Consider the following 21,124-nt stretch of genomic DNA (forward strand, 5'->3'; position numbering starts at 1 on the left):
AGGAACTTTCAGTTCGGGATTTAGATCAATGTCTGGTTTCAGGCAGTCTTTAGAAATGGAACAGTCCTTAGAAGTGTCCTTTAAAAATGTCTTGGATCGGACTCCATGGAATTTCTTTACATGAGACAGATGGACCCAACCCTTGCGGCCTTCCAACTTCACGGCCGTACGGGTGGTCAGAAGGACAAGTCTCGGCTCCTTCCAACGAGGCTCCAGCGGACTTGAACGATCAAAGTTCCTGACCAATACGAGGTCCCCTGGTATGACCTCGTGCGGTTTCACTTCAGTATTGTCTGGAAATGCAGCGGCAACCTGTGAACGACAAGAGTGTAGGGCAGACATCAAGGAAGCTAGGTAATCTGTCAACATATTGCTGGAAACATCTGTAATACTGCGGGGTCTAGGTGTACCCCACATGTTTGGGGGGCGGCCGAATACGACCTCATAAGGGGACAGACCTGATCTGGAATGTGCGACCATTCTCATGTAGAATAAAGCAACTGGCAGGGCAACTAGCCAGTCTACACCTTTCTCTTTACATGTCTTAGCAATACGGGTTTTCAGGGTTTGATTATGTCTCTCTACGAGACCGGCTGCTTCAGGATGGCGCACACAATGGAACTTCCACTGGTACCCTAACAGAAGGGAAACATGTTTCATTAACTCGGATGAGAATGGCTGGCCGTTATCAGAATACACGACCCTAGGGAGTCCATAACGGGGAAAAAATTCACGAACCAACTGCTTGGCAGTGGTCGCTGCTGTGTAATCTGGAACTGGATATGCTTCTGTCCACCTGGACAAAGCGCATACAACTACGAGGACATACTTGAAACCTCGACATCGCTCCATCTGAATATAATCCATCTGGAGGACTTCAAAAGGGTGGTCAGGAGGTTGGAATCCACCTTGTTCCACCGGGACACTTTTACCTGGATTGAACTGACAACATATCATACAGGTACGGACTTTCTGCTTGGCTGCAGCTCATAAATGCTTGTTGAACCAGAGGTTCTGTATACTGTCTAACATGGCTTTTTCTCCTAGGTGTGCTGGACTATGTGCGGTATTGATAATGACTTGAACCATGGAGTCGGGGAGAAACCATGTGGCTTTTCCCTTCGTCACCCATCCCTGATCTGTCTGGACCCCTCCTTGTTCGGACCATTTCTTGATTTCTTCAGGAGTAGTATGTAACTGTATGTCTATGACATCTTGTGTAGGGTCCTTAACTGTCATACAGGTAGTCTGTTCTGGAGTGGATGTCTGTGTCTTGTTAACTCGAATGTCTGGTGTCTGAGCTGTAAGCTTGGCTGTTCGATCTGCTAGATCGTTACCTTGGGAAATGATGTCAGTAACTTTCGTATGTGCCTTGCACTTCATGATAGCGATAGCTGTCGGTAAATGTATTGCATCTAACAGAGCTTGAATGAGGAGACCATGCTGAATCTTGGTTCCATGAGAAGTCATGAAACCTCTCTCCTGCCAGAGCACTCCAAAGTCGTGTACAACTCCGAATGCGTAACGTGAATCTGTATATATGTTTAGTTTCAGGTTCTTGGCACGTATGCAGGCTTGGGTCAGAGCGACTAGCTCTGCTGCTTGAGCAGACAGGGTGTCAATACGATGTGTTTCTATAACTTCGGTTTCAGTAGTCACTGCATACGCGGCTGCTAGTTCTCCTGTACTAGTTCTCATACATGAACCGTCCACATAAAGTGTCAGGTCGGGGTTAGGTAATGCAATGTCTGTCAGGTCTTGTCTTGGCTTAGTCATAGTATTAATGACTTCCACACAGTCATGTGTGGCAGGATTTGAAGTAACTGACGGTAACAGGGTAGCAGGATTTAGAACGTTGCAGCGTCTGATTTCTATGTGTGGCTGGAACAGTGTCAGTTCATAACCTGTTAAACGTGCAATGGTCAAGTGCTGTGTCTGTGTTCGGTTTAAAAGAACTTCCACGGAGTGTGGAACTTGTACTGTCAGGGAATGTCCTAACACTATGGAATCACTTTGTCTGATTGCTAAAGCTGTGGCTGCAACTGACTTGAGGCACGCAGGCAAAGCCTGGGCTACTGGATCTAATGTGCTCGAAAAATAAGCACAAGGCTTGTACTGTCCTGCTTGATCTTGTGTGAGAACAGATAATGCAGTACCATCACGTTCTGTGACAAAAAGTGTAAAAGGCTTACTGTAGTTCGGTGTAGCTAGAACAGGTGCTTGGCATAAGGCTTTCTTTAACTCATTAAAACTAAGTGTATGTTCAGATGTCCAAGGGAGGACAGTCGATACGGCTGCCTCCTGTGTCGTTAACTGTATCAGTGGCTTGGCTAGAAATGCATACTGAGGAATCCATTGTCTGCAGTAAGAAGTGAGGCCAATAAAAGCACGTACCTCCTTCTGTGTCTTGGGCTGTGGAAGACTCGCTATTAACTGGATACGGTCTGGTGTCAACTGCCTACCCCACTTGGACAGTAAGTGGCCTAAGTAGATCACTTGCTGGACACAGAACTGGAGCTTTGAAGGGGACACCTTGTGCCCCATCTCGGCCAGAAAATACAGAACTGTAAGTGACGCTCGTTCGCAGTCACGTTCAGAACGGGCTGTGATCAGTAGATCATCGACATACTGGAGCAGGGCAGTGTCAGTTGGCATGTGGATATTGTCTAGTTGTCTTTTAAGTGCTTGACTGTAAATACTAGGACTTTCTGTGAAACCTTGAGGAGCTCGTGTGAATTTATAGCTCCTTCCATTTAAACAAAAACCAAAAAGGTACTGGCTGTCTGGATGAATGGGGACACTGAAAAATGCATTCTTGAGGTCGATGACAGTGAAAAATGTAGCTTCAGAATCAATGGCTGTCAATAGGGATGAAATATCTGGAACTACTGGATACTGGGGTATGATACATCTATTAAGTTCTCGAAGGTCAATCACTAATCGATATACTGGAGGTGCATTTGGATCAGTACGTTTCATGACTGGAATGATAGGAGAATTACATACATTGGAGTCAGTTTCTACAACCACTCCTTGAGCAATGAGCTCATCAATAATTTTGGATAAGGCTGCTACAGCCTCAGGTGGCAATCTATATTGTCTGATTCGTGGCAAGACTATACCTTGCTTGAGAGTCACAGGATGGGGTGTGATTTGCATAAAACCTACATCAGTTGGACCTTGCGCCCATAAATGCTGCGGAACATTTAGTAACCTTGGATCAAAATCACGTAATACATAGTGACCTTTAAAGTCACGCAAAAACAATCGTATTCCTTCTGGAGAGCAGCAAATTACTGCACCTAATTCTTTCAATGTTTTAATGCCTAACAAATTTTCTGGACATGACTTCGTAAGTAACAAATCAGTAGTTCGGGACAATGGACCAACTTCTAGGGAAACTGGCTTTGAAATTTCGTTCACAATAGGCTTTCCTGAAAATCCAAGGGAAACATTTCTAGAGCCTGAGAGCGGAGCCCCTGGAACCTCGTCATGACTGATAGTAGTCCTACTTGCCCCTGTATCAATCAAAAACTTTCTGTCTTTCCCTAATACTTGACTGTGCACATAGGGACCCTCTTGATCTACAGGTATCTCGATGAGAGGCAAGCCTACCTCCCTCTCTAGGCTGTTTCATGAATACTGTTGATACTCTGGATACTCTGTCTGGGCATACTGGTACATCTGCTGTGTAACATGCTGTGTTGCAGCGATAGGCTGCGGTGCTGGAACTGTCTGTTGTGCATTCTGTGGTGACTGAGAAGTCTGTGAAACTTGTTCTTGTCTAGGCGGACGTGGTCTTTCTTTAGTTTTACCAGTAGCTATGTTGTGTTTCAGAACTGCACACTCGTTTATAAAATGACCTGGCTGTTTACAATAATTGCATGTCCCTTTAACGGGAGCTTCAGGATGACTGGCTTGATTCGGACCCCTCTTCTGACTGTCTTGTGGAACAGATTGTGCAACTAGTACTTTCATTTTCGTGTCTTTCATACGTCTCCTTTCGTGTTCTTGCTCTTCCCTGATTCTATTCTGGTGATACTGGAGCATTTGAAGCATTTGTGACGGGGTACTAGCTTGCCAGGTACTTTTGACTTTCAAAACTCGATTTTTAACTTGTGGACTTGAATTCTCGACTAGTTTAGTAACAAAAAGATGAGGGTATGACTCGCTACCTGTCTTCAAACCACTGTTAATAATAAAACATTTTTCAAATCTAGAATAGAAATCACTAGTGTCTTCATCCTGTTTCTGTTTACATGCTGAGATTGCATCCCAATCTTCCTTTTTCGTGGATAATAACCTTGGCAAAACTTGTATCAATAACTCGGGCAATTCTTTACATTTGTCCCCAAGACCGGTACCTGGTACTCGTGTTTTATCTTCAGCTTCTAGAGCTGTCCAATCAATCTTTTTCTCTCCCACCTCCCATTCTTTTTCCTTGAGTTTTTCATATACCCCTGCGGGCAACAGGACCTTTAGCATTTTAATGATATCTGGATACGTGTATTCTCCCATACGGAGCATGTCTTTTAATTCTCAATGGAACCCTGCTGGATCTTTGTCGTGACAGGGAATTAATTTCTTCATCTCTAAGAGTTCCATCTTGGTGATAGGGGTGTAAACAAATACTCGTTGCATTTCACCACCCGCTGTCCTAACTGGGTGTACTTCTCGTAACGGATGCTGTCTATCTATGTAAAATGGTTTACTTTCTGGAGGTGAGACGTGAACAAAATGCGGATTCAGAAACGTTCTATATTTGTGGCGCTGTTCTAGAATGACACTAATTAAATCGGTACCTAAACCTTTCCATCTATACTGGAGCAACTCGTTCAGAACATCATGTAACGGACCTGGATCAGAATGTTGTCCCTCATACAGTGTAATGAGGTGCTGGATCATATACATACCCACCAGTCGCTGCTCGGCTGGGGGCAGTTTCAGAAACATTTGTGCCACTATTTCATCTGGAAAAGTGGTAGAATCAGTAGTCCATCGGACTGCTGATCGGGCTAGTTCTAGTTCATGCATGGTACTAAGGGGTATATTATCAACAACTAGCGATAATTTTTGTCTCTAACTTGTTTAGAGACAAAAATTATCGCCGCACATCGGCGATTTTTATCGCAGATAAACCTTGCTATTAGCAAGGTTTATCGCAAATGCGATAAAAAACGCCCGCAATGCATGAATATCGCTGAAAAGTCAGCGATATTCATGCATTATCGAGCAAATGCTCTTAGCCATGTTATCCACCTCCCATTGGATAACATGGCTAAGAACTGCTCAGGGCAGGTGTTAGCTTTTGGAGATATTCGCCCATAGCGCAAATATCTCCAAAAGTTGGTAATAGGAGATAGCGATGTTAGCGACTGTTTCCAGTCGCTAACATCTTGGCACGCCCACTTTGCATATCATTAGTGATAAATATCACTGACATGCAAAGTGGGGCCCATGATGGTCGCTATCTCCTATTAGCTGTCGCTAACTGGTGTTAGCGACAGCTTGGTAATAGGGAGATAATTTTATCTCCGCTTTCTTGGCTTTTAAAGCCAAAAAAGCGGAGATAAAACCCCTTGATAATATACCCCTAAGTTCACTATAACCGATACGTGATTTCAGAATGTGATCGGTAGCTTGAAATACTTGTTCAAGATTCTCTTGTTCTAGTGCTGGAAGGTGAAAAACTTTCTTGTGTTCTAGGCGTGAATGTCGGTCTAGAAGTCTAGATTTACCTACATACGCTATTCTGGCGGTATTCTCGTCTTCTACCTCTTCAGTATCAGTGTTGTCTTCTTTCTCGCTTACTTGTGCTGCTTTGCGTTTCTCGTGTAACCTTATTATTTCCTTACGAATTTTCTTGTACATACTCTCTATACTACTGAGTGTCTTGTGTCTTCCCTCGGCTATATGATCACTCCACTTTGTCAGAATTCTCATTTCGATCGGATCTTTAGTCGGACAATCTTGTTCCCTTACTAAACAATTGATTAGAAATTTTAATAGCATGAGCTGGGTCTCAGCTTTCCTTAGAGACATGATTTCGCCAATACTTTCTGGATCGTCTCCTGTACGGATGAAACGATATATTCTGTCTAGATCTTCTTTCATATTCGGTAGGGTGTCCAAATACTCGGTCACCCGTCTTACACGCAATGAATATATAACCATATTATCATCGCCTGGGACTGGATCATAACGGCATTCGGTGAGAGCTCATCTGATATCTGCAACGGACTGATATTTGGGCGTACGCTGTAACGCACGTTCATGTAACTCGACTAACGTTACACGTTTGTGTGGCGGCGGGGTACCAGGAGGACCTCCCCCCGCGGCCCCTATACTAGAATCGTCGACTGATACTCTTCGTGCTGGCAGAGTGACCGATGTAGCGGGAACTTGTACTACGGGCTGGACCGGGGGTACCGTAACAGGTGCTGTAACAGGTGCCCCGGTGGCTGGAGGAACAGGAATTACATTATTTACAGGAGCTGGCGGAACAGGATTTGCATATTCTGGGACTGTGTCGTCCAAATAGGACGAGAGAAAAATATCAGCTGCGGTCGGTTTGTGACGTAGCTTAATCGGAACCAATGTCGGCGGAAAATTACATGGTGCTTCCGGGGTTGCTTTCGGCAAGCCCTCGGCAAGAAGAGGATACATACCCTTAATAAGGGCATTTCTCTGTCTGTCTGACTGTTCGGCTTTAACTCGTTCACCTATTTCGATCAATTCCCTTTCTTGGGCTCTTTCTGAGGATTCTCTACTTAATTCTGACTTTCTGATTTCTTTTTCGGTTCTTTTATGAGATTCTTTGCGCCATAACTCGATGGCATCTTTCTGGGACTGTCTGGATTTCTTTTTCCATAATGCTTCTTCTACTCGCATGATGCACTCGGCATCCCATGTACCTGATACAGGCCATCTATATTTCTCTTCTAGATCTTTAGTATACTCGACCCATAAGTCTAGATATAATATGGCACTTATGCCATGCTTATGATACATAAAATGACCTGGACTGTCCCTAGGCGGGACAGGAACTGCTTCTTCGAGCAGACCTTTTCTGGTTTTTAACTGACGTAACTTCGAGAACAGAGGCGTGACTTAGACTGGAATCTGGACACAAATACAATACACGATAAACACAATAATAACTTGAAAACAAATCACTCATACCACAACATTGAAAACACATGAAATAACATTTAAAATAACAGTTCGGACAGAATACTACCTGGAATACTGAAAACAGAAACACATGAATTTCTCGAGAACAGAACAGAACTTACTGGAATGACTAGATGCACTGCTAAAACAGTACGAAACTTACCGGTCTCATAAAGAGACACGTCAGGACCCGCATCCACCTAGGTGGACACTTCGTGTTGGATCTGTGTACCCAAACCCACGGACCAGAGACAAATTAATTGACCCTGTCTAGATACTACCCCAGCAATGGTACTCACCGGGCAGCAAGAACGGAAGGCCTCGGACTGGACTGGACTGCTACGACGACGGACGGACGAACTTCGGACTTCAGTTACAGGTGGGCCTCCGGATACCTCGAACCTTGGACTCTCGGCTTGGGCTCTGGTCGGGACTCGCCGCGTTCCTCCACCGCCTCGTCTGGACGCTGGACCGCAACCTCCGTCTCCTCCGTGGGCCTGAGGGATACTTGAAGCAGAAATATCTGCACGTGGCCGGTATGGTTCCGTCACGGCTGCAGAGGATCAGGGGGCCTGCGTGGCTTCTCCGGCGCGTGGGGAAAGGGCAAGTCCCTATTCGGGCGCCATTATGTGGTAAATAAATAATTAATTATCGGTTCTATTTTTCAGGATACTCTAATAACAGATAGCTCAATAAATAAGAGTCAAGATTCGAGGTAGCTGAAGTATACAGGCTTTAATCAGGCATAAAAGGACAGGAACAGGACAGCCTGCATGGGAATAGGATGGCAGCTGCCGGGGGCAGGATCTGGGAATTGGCTGGCTTTTAATAACAGTGCATTAATATATATACTAAAAACAATTACATTGCATTCAATACAGTAGGCGTAGCAGTAGGCGGAGTTTGTAGCAGTCGCGAAAGATAAGGCATAAGTGGGTGTAACAAGAGGTGTGTACAGGGCGTATACATAGACATGTGATGCAAACGTAACAGAATATGTCATAAACGGGGCGGAAACATGGAGGGGGCTACCGGAGCAGCTGGGACCTCTAACCTAGTGGTGCGCGTAAACTGGCAATGACGTGTTACCAGGGAGAACTGGGGGCTATGACTTCTGCACTAGAAGAGGAGACGAAAGTCTGGAGGGTCAGAGCGACATGTACCTAGGCATATCTAGTATCTGGTGTTTATAGTACATGTTGATAGAATCCAAAAGTTATCAGGGTAAAGGCTAACAGACACTAAGACTGGTGCATGCATTATTCTAAATGTATTGCATGTGCGAGGAATATTCTATGAATATGAATACAGTATTTCTCTTACATGGAGACATAAAGGCTAGACCATGACGGAAACTATTGATGCGATTCAGTAGCTTAGGAATGCAGAGAAGGAGGGCTGGACTGATAACTAGAAACATAACATACTCTTGGCAGACTGGGAGGCAGAGCCAGACCTAGCCGGGCACTGCGAGGCATGAAAGTAAGTGAAGGGTCAGGGATACAGGTGGGGGCTGTATCGCTCCTCGGAGAGTTCAGGAAACAGGAGCTGAATCTGAGTCCGGGCCCTTTTGAGGCCTAGAAACGGGGACAATTCAATGAATTAACGTGCACACTGTAAAACGTGGCAACGTAGCTTTACATAGGCCTGATATTCGTTATATTCACGAAAACTGGAAACTGGCATACTAGAGATGGACACAACTGTAATTGCGTCTTCAATCGATCAGAGGGGAATACATGCATATCGATCATGCACATATAACATAAGATGGGGAACACGTAGGCACATACAACATGGCAAAATTTACTTTTCCACAGAGCCCTCAATGGCCCTGGGGACACCACCCCTCAGGGCCAGCCCCTGCAATGTCCCCGGGTGCCCACTCCTGGGACATTGCCGTTTGCAATGACAGGGAGGGAGCCGTGCGGCTCCTGCCCTGTCCTTGCAAACTCTGCTTTGCTTCTTGGATGCGAGAGCAGGAAACCTGCTCTTACTTCCATGAAGCAAAGCAGAATTGCTTTTGGGCAAAGGGAGCTACATGTCAGCGGCTCCCTTTGCCCAAAAGCAATGACGGCTCCCACAGAAGACGGGGAGCCAGAAGGGACCGTGGGGGCATTGGGGCTCCCCCCACTGTCCCCAACAAATTGGCCAGGCCCCAAGGGATGGGGTCCCAGGTGCCAGAAGTGTGCCAGGAGAGGGGGACAACGCAGCCCCCCTCCCTTTTGATGTTTATCTTTTTATAAATAAGGCCAAGCCCCGGGCGATGGGGTCCCCATGGCTGTAATTGGCCCCCCTCCTCAAATAAAGGGGGGATTTTTTTTAATGAGGCCAGGCCCTGGGGGATAGGGTCCCCAGGGCCAGATGTGGCCCAGGGGAGAGGGGCCACACAGCCCCCTCATGTGAAAAAAAAGGAGGCCAGGCCCTTTGGGATGGGGTCCCCGGGGCCACAAGTGGCCCTGGGAAGGGGAGCCATGCTGCCCCCTCCTGTTTTTGTTAAAAAAATAATAATAACAGGTCAGGCCCTTGGGGATGGGGCACCTAGGACCCAAAAAATACTGAAAAAAGGGGGCCACATAGCCTCCCTTCTAAAAACACAAAAAAATAGGAAAAGCTGCATCTCGCCAGAGGCCATGCCCCCTCCCTGCACCACTACGCAAACGCATGCCATGGTGCAGGCTAAGTTGGGAGATGAAGTCCCTTTCATTCCTGAGGGTCCCTGGGGGCCAACTAGCCCACCAGGTACCTCCAGTAAGCTCCACATAGTGGGATTGCTGAGAGATGATCCGAGGCCACACCCCTTTTTACACCACTCTGCAAACACGCCTCTTGGAGCATTGCTGGTGGGGTGATGAGGTCCTCTTGTGTCCTAAGGACCTCAGGACTAAAGTGGACTTCACCCCCCGAGCAGCAGTGCACCAGGAGTCGCGTTTGCAGAGTGGTGTAAAAAGAGGGCGTGGCAATTGAGCACTCTCAGCAATCCAGCTGTATGGGGCTTCCTGGAGGTAACAGAAAGGATAGTTGGCCCCCAGGGACTCTCAGGAGGAATGGGGACTTCATCCCCCAACCAAGAGAGTGCCAGGAGGCGCGTTTGCAGAGTGGTGGAGAAAGGGGGCTTGGCCTGTGTCCACCTCTAAGCAATACTGGAGGTAAGAGGTAGGCTAGTTAGGACTCCCAGCAGCGAAGGGGACTTCAATCCCCATCCGAGGGCGCATCAGGGAGCACGTTTGCAGAGTGGTGGGAAAAGGGTGTGTGTCCTGCTATGAGAGCTTAGCAATCCTGCTGTGTGGGACTTACTGGAGGTAATAGGAGGGGTAGTTGGCACCCAAGGATGTCCTTGGGGGCCAACTACCCCTCTTGTTACCTCCAGTAAGTCCCATACAGTGGGATTGCTAAGACGTCTTCGGAGGCCAGACCCCCCTTTCTCCACTACTCTGCAAACGCGCCTCCTGGCACACTACGGGATGGGGGATGAAGTTCCATTTACTCCTGATGGACTTTGGGGCCAGGAAGCCCTCCTGGTATCTCCTGTAAATTCTACGTAGTGGAATTCCGGAGCGCTAGTCAGAGACCCAGCACCCCTTCTCCACCACTCTGCAAACATGACTACTAGTCAAAGAAGTGTTTGCAATGTAATAGATTTTGCATTTGCGAGAGGGTTAGTCTTCCTGGTTTCCATAGAAGCTCAACTATGAACTCATTGAAACAAAAAAATAAGGAATCACTGAGGAGCACTTGTGGACCAAGTCAGAGGTATGGGCAGGGCCACTGGAATTATGTGACTGTTTGACTGCACCAACTTTCGCACAATTATACATTTCCTAGGATGTCCAGGGTAGTTGCCGAGACTCAAACCTAGTTCCCCAAATTCGAGGACGACCGCCCTAGCCATTAGGCCAAATCTTCTCCCCATTACATCATTCATGACATGGTCAGTGACATCACTGATGACATCTCAAATGACATCACTGATGACATCATCCAGTGACTGTGTCTTTCTGTAAAGTTTAAATATGGTTTATATATATAAATGCCAAGGTGTATTGAAGAATGAGTGAGTGTTTGAGTGTCTGAACGGATGATTTAGTAGGTGCGTGACTGACTGTATAAGTGAGTGAATAAACACATCTTACTGAATGCATGGGTTAGTGACTAAACTGTGTGAATGTCTGTATCAGTCTGTTAGTTTGTCTGTAAGTGGCTGCATGAGTAGGTACATGATCGTCTATATGGGTTATGGATTGGTTGTCTGACTATCTGTATGGGTGCTTGAGTGTCTGTGTGGGTAGGTGGGAGTGTGTGACTCTGTGCATAGATGTGTGAGTGGGTGATTCACTGGGTGTATGGGTTTAAGACTGCATGTCTGAAGGGCATTATGGGTGGGTGATGTGTATGGGTGTGTTGGTAAGTGAATGGATGTCTCAGTGGAGCATGTGTGAGTTACTACATATGTGAAAGGCAGTATATGTGATTGTTGGAGTATATAAATGATTATATGTGAGAGTGAGTGATTGTGAGAGTGGCTGTATGGTGTAAGTGTATGCTTGTATCAGTGATTGTATACATATGTGGAGAAGCGTGGCTCAATGGTTAGAGCGGCAGACCTTGATGCAGAGGTCTGGCCAGGACCAGGGTTCAATTCCCGTCTCGGCGGCTCTTGGACTCAATCTCCCCAGACCTGATAATTCTCGCCTCGGTGCCTAGTCTAATCATGGGTCCCACTCTGTGACTCTGGGCAAGCACCCAGCAGTGCTTGGATGCCTGGCTTCACCTTGGAATGGTTCCACAGCGGTATGAATACAGCGCTATGAGACCTCTGGGTAGAAGTGTGCTATATAAATATAAACACATTTACACATTTACACATATATAGAAGGCATTTCACCAAAACGCGTCGGTCCATACTGTATTGCAACGGAGGGCACTTTGCTAATCCTATGCTTAAATACTTTGATAGAAAAGCATACATTTGAGGTGAGCACATTTAGAGTGTTGCTGGTGTTGAGAGTGCTCTATACTGGAGCTGCTTTCCAGCTAAACTTAACTACCCAGAGTTCTCTGCTTCTTTTTGCATGTATATATATATATAAATATTCCAGGAATAATCCGGTGTAGCGCAGAGCTCTCAGTCAGCTGGCAAAAACGGACTCGAACCCAAAATTCTGTGCAAAGATGATTTATTCAGCAGGTAATGTTCCCATAGTCATCACGACGCGTTTCACGCTTCACAGAGCGCTTGATCACATGACACAGGTAATCACCTGACACACGTTTTAAATACAATCTACCAATACAGGTCAAACTACAAGTGAAATGGAAATAGAAGAGTTAACTCCCTACGAACTACTCAAGATTTACTTTTAATGTCTTGCAAGTGCATTTTTAAATTGTAGTGTGCTTGAGTATATTTTCAGCATTGGTATTTTAGATGACCAATTATAGACATAAAAAAACGTGCGATATAAATATTAGGTGATGATAAATTAAAAGTGAGTTAAACCAGAGAAAAGTGTTTTGGATTCGTAACAAAAAGCATTTGAAATTCATTGTCGGTTAAAGTGCGATTTTCTGAGATGTTCGAATTCTGATAATCATATAAGTATAGTACTCTTGTCAAAGGAACCCTACTGTTGTGACAAGTACCCATGTGGAGCCCCACATGTTTGTACAATGCCAAAAAGTGTGCAAAAATATTTTGGGAGTCATGGAGAGTGCTATAAAGTGCTAGTGCAAGGTACCTGGACAGTTTCCAAAATTTCTGAAGACACATTCTCCACTAGGAGCAACAATAATGCACAATAGGTAAAAAAAAATATATATAATTTCTGTAAAATACATGATATTGCCCAAGTGCTTGTCGTCCTATCAGTGATAATATGGACATTATGTACAGTACTAGAGAAAAATATATAGAAATATATATAACATTATTCATGAAAAATCATTTGTACAATATACCAAAAATGGCCCAGTGATTTAAAAGACATGAAACCATTCCTAATTCATACATAAACCTATAAAAACCTTAAAATGGTTATTTTATAAAAAGGCTAAAAGTAAATGAATATGGATCACATGTCTAAAATCATCAGAATAGATTTGTTAAAATAACAATTATTTGATATGTATGGTAAAAAAGTACAAAAGGACATAAATAGTCTAAAATATTTCTGTATGCTAAGGAGGCCCATAAGGTACTTGAGTGTATTATATGTTAAGGGACATTCATATTATCTGTACGTTTATCATAGGCAGGTGTATAAATCCTCTGTGATATTTAAACCTGAGGGATGCTTAGTATTAAGCTCAATGATATATTGCGTTTCGAGGCGGCGTAGTTTATCTTCTCTGTTGCCTCCTCCCCTACTGGCCTGTACGCAATCAATTACATAATATCTGAGGTCACTGCTTTTAGAGTTGTGTTTTAACTTGAAATGCCTCGCTACAGGATAAGTGTTATCCTGATTCCCAATTGCCCGAAGGTGCTGCAAAATTCTTTTATGTACTGGGAGCTTAGTGCTCCCAACGTACAGCAGATTACAGGGACATATTAATACGTAGACGGCAAATTCCGTCTTACATGTTAATAATTTGGTGATTTTATGTTCCCTGCTATCAAAGGGAGAATGGTAGCTCTTTTTATTGATAGCTTGTTGGTATGCTTTGCAGACTTTACAATTGTAAAAGCCTGTATGTGTTAAATACCAAGTTGACTCTTCCAGTACCTCAGGGCTGGTTTTGACCAGTTCGTCCCTCATCGACTGCCCTCTACTGTACGTTATGCTGGGCCTCTTAGGGAGATCCCTCCCTATCACTGGGTCACTCAGGACTAATGGCCAGTTCTTATAGATGATTTTAGCTATCTCCTTATGTTGGGCATTGTACTGTACAATAAATCTGAATTCACAGTTTGTAATGGCGGTATCCTCAGAGGCTGTTATTAGAGGCGAGTTACCAACCAATAGAATAGATCTGTCTTTCTGATTAGCCTTTAAGATTGCTGCATCTATGTTTTTGTGGGAGTACCCTCTAGCTAGAAATCTAGTTTTGCTGTCCCTCTGTGCCACATCAAGGTCAGTTTGCCTACTGTGTATCCTTTTAAGGCGTAGCATCTCGCCATAGGGAATGCTATTTATGAGGTGCTTAATATGGGAACTGGTAGCGTGAAGAGTAGAGTTCCCGGCTGTTGTCTTGCGATGTAATCTAGTCTCTATTTTATCTTGTTCTATAAACACCTCAGTATCAAGAAATGTAATGGATGATTTGCTCAATGTGGCTGTGAACTGGAGGTTTAGACTGTTGTTATTGAGGTCAGAGATAAACTTTTCTGCTGATGACATATCCCCCTTCCAGATCACAAAGAGATCATCAATGAAGCGTAGCCAGGTAACTACCTGGGTCCGCATAGTTGTTGAGTGTGAAGCCATGAGGACCATCTCCTCCCACCAACCCATGTGGAGACATGCGTAGCTGGGGGAGAAGCTGGCCCCCATGGCCACACCCCGCAACTGCCTGTACATGAGATTATTAAACATAAAAACGTTGTTGTTCAAACACATTTTGACCATTTCTAACAACATTATCTTATGCTCAGGCATATTGGGTAGAGATCTCTGTAGATAGTAATCAAGAGCATTTAGTCCATCAGTGTGTACTATGCTAGTATACAAAGAGCAAACGTCCAAAGCAATAAGTATGTAGTTTTCCTGACACTGGATATTTTTTATCTTGTTCAAAAAGTCACTAGTATCGCTGACATATGATGGAAGTTTTTTGACCTCCCCCTGCAAGAAAAAATCTACATACTGAGACATGTGTTCCAGACAGCTGTTCCTAGCTGAGATAATAGGACGTCCTGGGGGGTTTGTGGGATTTTTGTGCAGCTTTGGCAAAAAGTATATGGTTGGTACCACAGGGTAATCATTTAGTAGGAATTTGTGCTCCTGTTTGGTAATAAGTCCTTTTGATTTCCATTTTGAGAGATTCTTATGGCAGTTTGAGTACATATTTTTGAGTTCTGCACTAGAGAATCTAGTATAACACAATCTGTCATTTAGTTGTAATAGTGCCTCTTTCACATACATTTCTCTCTGAAGTAGCACGATGTTTCCACCTTTATCTGATGCTCTGATGATTACCTTTCGATTGCTCTGTAATTTGGAAATAAGAGCCCTGTAGTCCGCTATTTCTTTGTTATATTTATGTTTGCCTCTATGTATTTTGGTGTTCAGATCTTTCAATTGGTTGGTAACTTGTTCGTGAAATAAGTCTATCGAGTCCTTAAGCATGATGGGAGTATATGTGGACTTCGCTCTGAAACTGGTTAGAGGTTTCTTTATCCGTTGGTCTGCAGATGCATTAAGACTTTCACTGCCAGACAAAGATACAGTTTGTTCATTGTCGAGGGGTGTACTTGGCCCCCACATTTCTGCCAATTCTCCCATTAGTGCCACTGTTGCTTGGCTGGCGCTGTTTTCTTGATTTGTTGGCGAAGGTGTTTGTGCATTTTCAAATTTGTTCATAGTAAAATATTTTTTGAGTTTAAGTTTTCTAGTACTTTTGTAGACATCCAATCTCATATTAACATAATTGAAATCTCTTTTTGGACAATAAGTTAGGCCCAGGCTCAGAATTTCTTTCTCTCTTTCACTGAGTTCTATGTCAGCGAGGTTGACAATGGTTTTATCAACATCCATGGGAGTGATTACTTTTTGTTCCACCCTCCTCTCTTTTTGTTTTTCCAGTTTGCGCCTGTGTTTATTTGCTTCTCTCCGCTCTCGCCGTTTGATGTTTTTTGCGCGGCGTAATGTTGTTGTCTTGTCCGAGGTCGCAAGGTTTGTCTCCTGTCCTCGCAAAAAAGGGCCAGCTCTTCATCCAATGTGTTTTTAGGTCCAGCTGCCCTTGCATGTTCATCCCTTTCCTGGTCACTATCAGGATTAGAGCTATCCTCAGACATAGACGATCCAGTAGCATTTTTTTCAGTGGTAGTATTCGTTTTTTTGGTAGTGGTCGCTCCTTGTTTATTTGCTTGTTTGTTTTTCCTCAGGGCCTCGTATTTTCTAGAGAAAGTAAACATTTGGCCTGTCTCATAGTCAGTCTTGTCTCTAAAGAATTTGTAGGTTTTACGATTCTTAATGATGTCTTCTTCTTTTTTTAATCTGATGCACATTTCCTTTCTTAGTTTATTCGCTTCATCCACATCGTTGAGGGCTTCGATTTCTTCATTAATTTTGTTAATTTCCTCCAACAGTTCGGTTCTGTCCAATTCTGCATGTTTGACTAAAATTACCATAAGTCTTTTGGAGTTTTCAAGGTTGCATTCAGCCCACTCGCGCATTAGAACGGGGTTTGGTTTGTCATATGTGGGCGCTAAAAGACTGCGCAACCCACGCGGCACTCGATTTACATCTAGATACATTTTTAATGATCGCGCCTCCCACCATTTGCTCTGTTCAGCGCGGCTTTTTTTCTCCAAGAGTTTAAATTTATCTTTTATGGAACTGCTCGGCTCCTTATTTGTCTTTGCTGCACCACTCTCCTTTGGTGGTTCCGATTGTTTTTCATCGAACATTTTTAAAGCCTCACTTTCTCTTTCTTGAACTGTGTCAGATGACATGGCGGGAAAACACTAACAATTACGCTGTTTCAATTAGGGCTTTAGATGTGCACACGACGGGATTCTTAGAAGTTCTTTGGTATCCCGATTAGTGTGCAAGCCTTGCACAACCTCTCACCCCCTGTATGTACAACTTTGCAATCCTTGACACGTACCTCAGACGTTCAACAGAACCCTGCTGTTTCCTCCGATACAGCCGCGTCCCGGTTCGTCTTCCGGTATTTCCGTGTAGATTCAATTGGTCAGGGGGGTTCCGCAGTCCTTCTCCCTCCGGAGATTCTTGGCGGTTTCCAAAGGAAAACAATCCTCTTGATAACGCTGCGGCCCTTTAGTCTAGAGGGGGTTCGTCGAAAAGCCGTCAAGAGAAAGAATCGGCTTTCATATTCCAGGAATAATCCGGTGTAGCGCAGAGCTCTCAGTCAGCTGGCAAAAACAGACTCGAACCCAAAATGCAGTGCAAAGATGATTTATTCAGCAGGTAATGTTCCCATAGTCATCACGACGCGTTTCGCGCTTCACAGAGCGCTTGATCACATGATACAGGTAATCACCTGACACACGTTTTAAATACAATCTACCAATACAGGTCAAACTACAAGTGAAATGGAAATAGAAGAGTTAACTCCCTACGAACTACTCAAGATTTACTTTTAATGTCTTGCAAGTGCATTTTTAAATTGTAGTGTGCTTGAGTATATTTTCAGCATTGGTATTTTAGATGACCAATTATAGACATAAAAAAACGTGCGATATAAATATTAGGTGATGATAAATTAAAAGTGAGTTAAACCAGAGAAAAGTGTTTTGGATTCGTAACAAAAAGCATTTGAAATTCATTGTCGGTTAAAGTGCGATTTTAAAATATATATATATATGTATATATGTATATATATATATATATATATATATATATATATATATAGACATTATATATATATTACCTACTGGCGGTCGCCAGTAGGTAGTTATAGTTAGGACCTATTATGCATAGGAAATCTGCAACATTCTATTGCCAATAAGTTTGGCGCCGATCAATGAATCTTCTTGAACTTTTCCAAACTTTTGGACAGCTCAGTTCCGCTCTTGGGGGTGATTGGTCAAGCGGGGGCCGAGAGAAAAGGGGGTCCCAAAATGTGTTTTCCCCATGCAATTTCCCATAGGACCTTTCGCCACGGCAAATGCCCGAACGGCTGAACGGAATTACACCAAATTTGGCAAGGAGGTAGTCCGCAGTTCAGACTTGTGCCTTTTGCTTCAATTGTGTTAATCTGTTCAGTAGTTCCTGAGAAAATTACGGTTAAAGTCAGTTATATATCTATGGGCGCGGGGGATCCGCGGATTGGTCGAGGATTGCCATCATACCATAAGTGCACCATCCCGATCACACGCTGAATTCTAATTGGCTGTCAAGTAACTATTGGCAGCCCTTTAGTGCCTCGGTAGAAGCAAGGCTGAGGAAGTTAGTGGAATATGTGTGCAAAACGGAGAAAGGGGGCAGGGTAGAAATAAATTTACCCTTTAGATCTGCTTAGGGTGTCCCAGAAGGACCCCCAGGGCTCACAATTTTGTAAATAGCCGGCAGGTGGGTGTAGGGTGTGCGTACTCTGCCATAAAATAAATAAAATAAAACTATGCTTTTTTATAATTAGCCCCTGGGGGGTAAATACTGAGGGAAAAATTATTATATTTTATGGGGAGCCCTTATAATTAGACCTCGGGGGCTAAATATCGGGAGCAAAATTATTACATTTTATGGGGGGCCCAGAGGGGCCGCCCAGCCCCGGGGATCGTCACGCCCGGGGCTAAAAAGAAACAAATGGTGGGGGAAGGGGTCTAAGGTCCCCAAAGCCGTGGGGACCACCACCCCCTGGGGTTTTACGTATTGTGGGAGGAGGACTGTGTGGCCCCCTTCCTGGAGCACTCGAGGTCCCCGTTACCCCCAGGGCTACAAACAAATGGTTGGGGGGCTGTAAGGTGTCCAAAGCCCCGGGGACCACCACTCCCTGGGGCATTATTTATTGTGAGAGGGCCAGCTCCTGCAGTGTCCCGGGGTGTCCATCCCGCCGTTCCATAGCAAGGAAACCTGTTCTCTCTTTCAAAATCTAAATGAGATTGATTTCTACATGGGGAGCTGCATGTTAATAGCTTCCAATGTAGAAAAGCAATTTTATTTTATTTTATTTTATTTTATGTTAAGGTTTTATATAGCGCAAACTTGACCCGTGAGGGTTTCAGAGCGCTTTACAGCTTCATAGAGTAATACAAAAGGCAGGTTATCATAGGAGACCTGTACATCAGAGAGCTTACAGAGTCTAGGGGTCATAAGGTAGGCAGGGTGTCAAAGGGTACTGTACACTAGGTAGGATATCACACGAGTACTGTACATTCGGGGATAGGAAAAACTATACATCAGGGCATTTTATAGAGTCAAGAGGCATACAATAGGCAGGATATCACACGAGTACTGTACATTAGGGGAGGGAGTGCAGGGTACCAGCGGGGTGGGTGAGTACAAGGAAGCATTATAATTGTAGATTACAGATGGTAGATCCCAGGTTTCTTGATGTGGCGAGGTCGCAGGATAAGGCAATAGTCTCTCAGGTGGCTGTGGAGCGGGTTTAGCCAAGGAATTTGTCAGGCTCAGTCTTCCTGTGTCTTCGGGATTGTGCTGAAGATAAATAGGTTCCACCTCCTGACGTCCCCGGTGTCTGAGATATATATAAACAGAGCACCAGGATAGTCAAGCGAGGGAGGGAAAGGAAGGGGACAGTGGGGAGGGAGATCTGCAACAGCAACAAATAATTGCACTCAATACATGTATCACAAGTGAAGTTCAGATCAACAGAATTCTCTTCCTTTACCTCTTAATAAACCCTATAACCTTTCCTACCTGAAAAGGAAAATATTGTAGTCTTGTATGAAAGAAGAGATAAGGAGATCCCAGGAGATATTAGACCTCTAGGAAGAGACAACAACCATTAGATAACATGTTAATCGTGGGCGTAAACACATTTCATAATATGAGTCTCAACCTACCAACACATTTCGTGTGAAGTTCTTAGGACTATGATCCCCTGTGATTCCCCTGTAATTCTCTCTTCTATCTGAAAGCAAAAAGAACAGGTTGCGGAGAAAAGAAAACAGGCAACCAGCTGGAAACGATCATTCTCCTTAACGTCTCTTTTCAAAGGCACGCAACGGACTCTGTGAAGATTTCACGGTTTGGCAAACAGTTATTTTTTCAACAGGAGATTGACAAGTCTTGTCTGGACCCCAGATCCAAAGAATAATCACCACGTAAAGCACTCAAAGTCTCGTGTTAAATCCACACGATGAATGCCTGAGTGGTAACTTAGTACAAGTCTGAAGCACCGGTCCGATGTAAGAAAGTCACACAAATGGTTCCCGTTATCAGGAAACGAACATATAGCAACAGTACATGATCAAGCAATGTGCAAAGAAGCGCGTTTATAGAGCGCGTCCTTCCTTACAACTACAGCAGCAGAACAGGCTTCCGGCAACCAAAAAGGGTACTTGAAAGGCAGTGCCAAACTCACAGCACTTACCCAGAATCCGCAATCCGTAGAAGCATCAACCATGGGCAAAAATATTCGGCAACGCCGGGTCCTTCTGTTCCATCTTTATTTCCTGATAGAACGCGGGTGTGTATTACGTCGTTGACGTCCCGGGCATGCTGGGAATTGTAGTTCCATGCCCTAGAACGTAAACACTCGAGAAAACAAGGTCAGCGTAACGATGCTCACGCAAACTGTGACAGTACATACCCCTTCACGAGGGACGCTGACCAGCACCCAGTTTATCAGGACACAGACGGTGGAACCTCTCCACCAAACGAGGGGCATGAACCGCCCCTGCAGGCTCCCATGAGTTCTCTTCAGGCCCATAACCTTTCCACGAAATCAGATAGTACACCCTTCCCCTCATCATCTTAGAATCCAGCACCCTCTGAACCTCATATTCCCTGTCCTGAAGCACCCAAACTGGCGAGGGAGGCCGTCGTACAGGGCATAGCGAGGGCTTCAGAAGGGACACATGAAAAACAGGGTGAATTCTGAGATGCGAAGGCAATCGTAACTTCACCGCCACAGGATTGACGTGCTTGAGCACTCGAAATGGGCCAATGAACCGGGGATTGAATACACTATGTTTCTTAAACCTTATGTGCCTGGTGGATAACCATACCCACTCCCCCTTCTTGTATACAGGGCAAGGCCGCCTATGCTTGTCAGCTTGAGTTTTGTACCTATGCTTGGCACGTAAGAGATTCGAGCGTGTGTCGAGAAGAATCCTGAGAACACGCAACAATCTGTCCCT

Source organism: Lissotriton helveticus, chromosome 4_1, assembly GCF_964261635.1.
Source record: "Lissotriton helveticus chromosome 4_1, aLisHel1.1, whole genome shotgun sequence".
Lineage (NCBI taxonomy): Eukaryota > Metazoa > Chordata > Amphibia > Caudata > Salamandridae > Lissotriton > Lissotriton helveticus.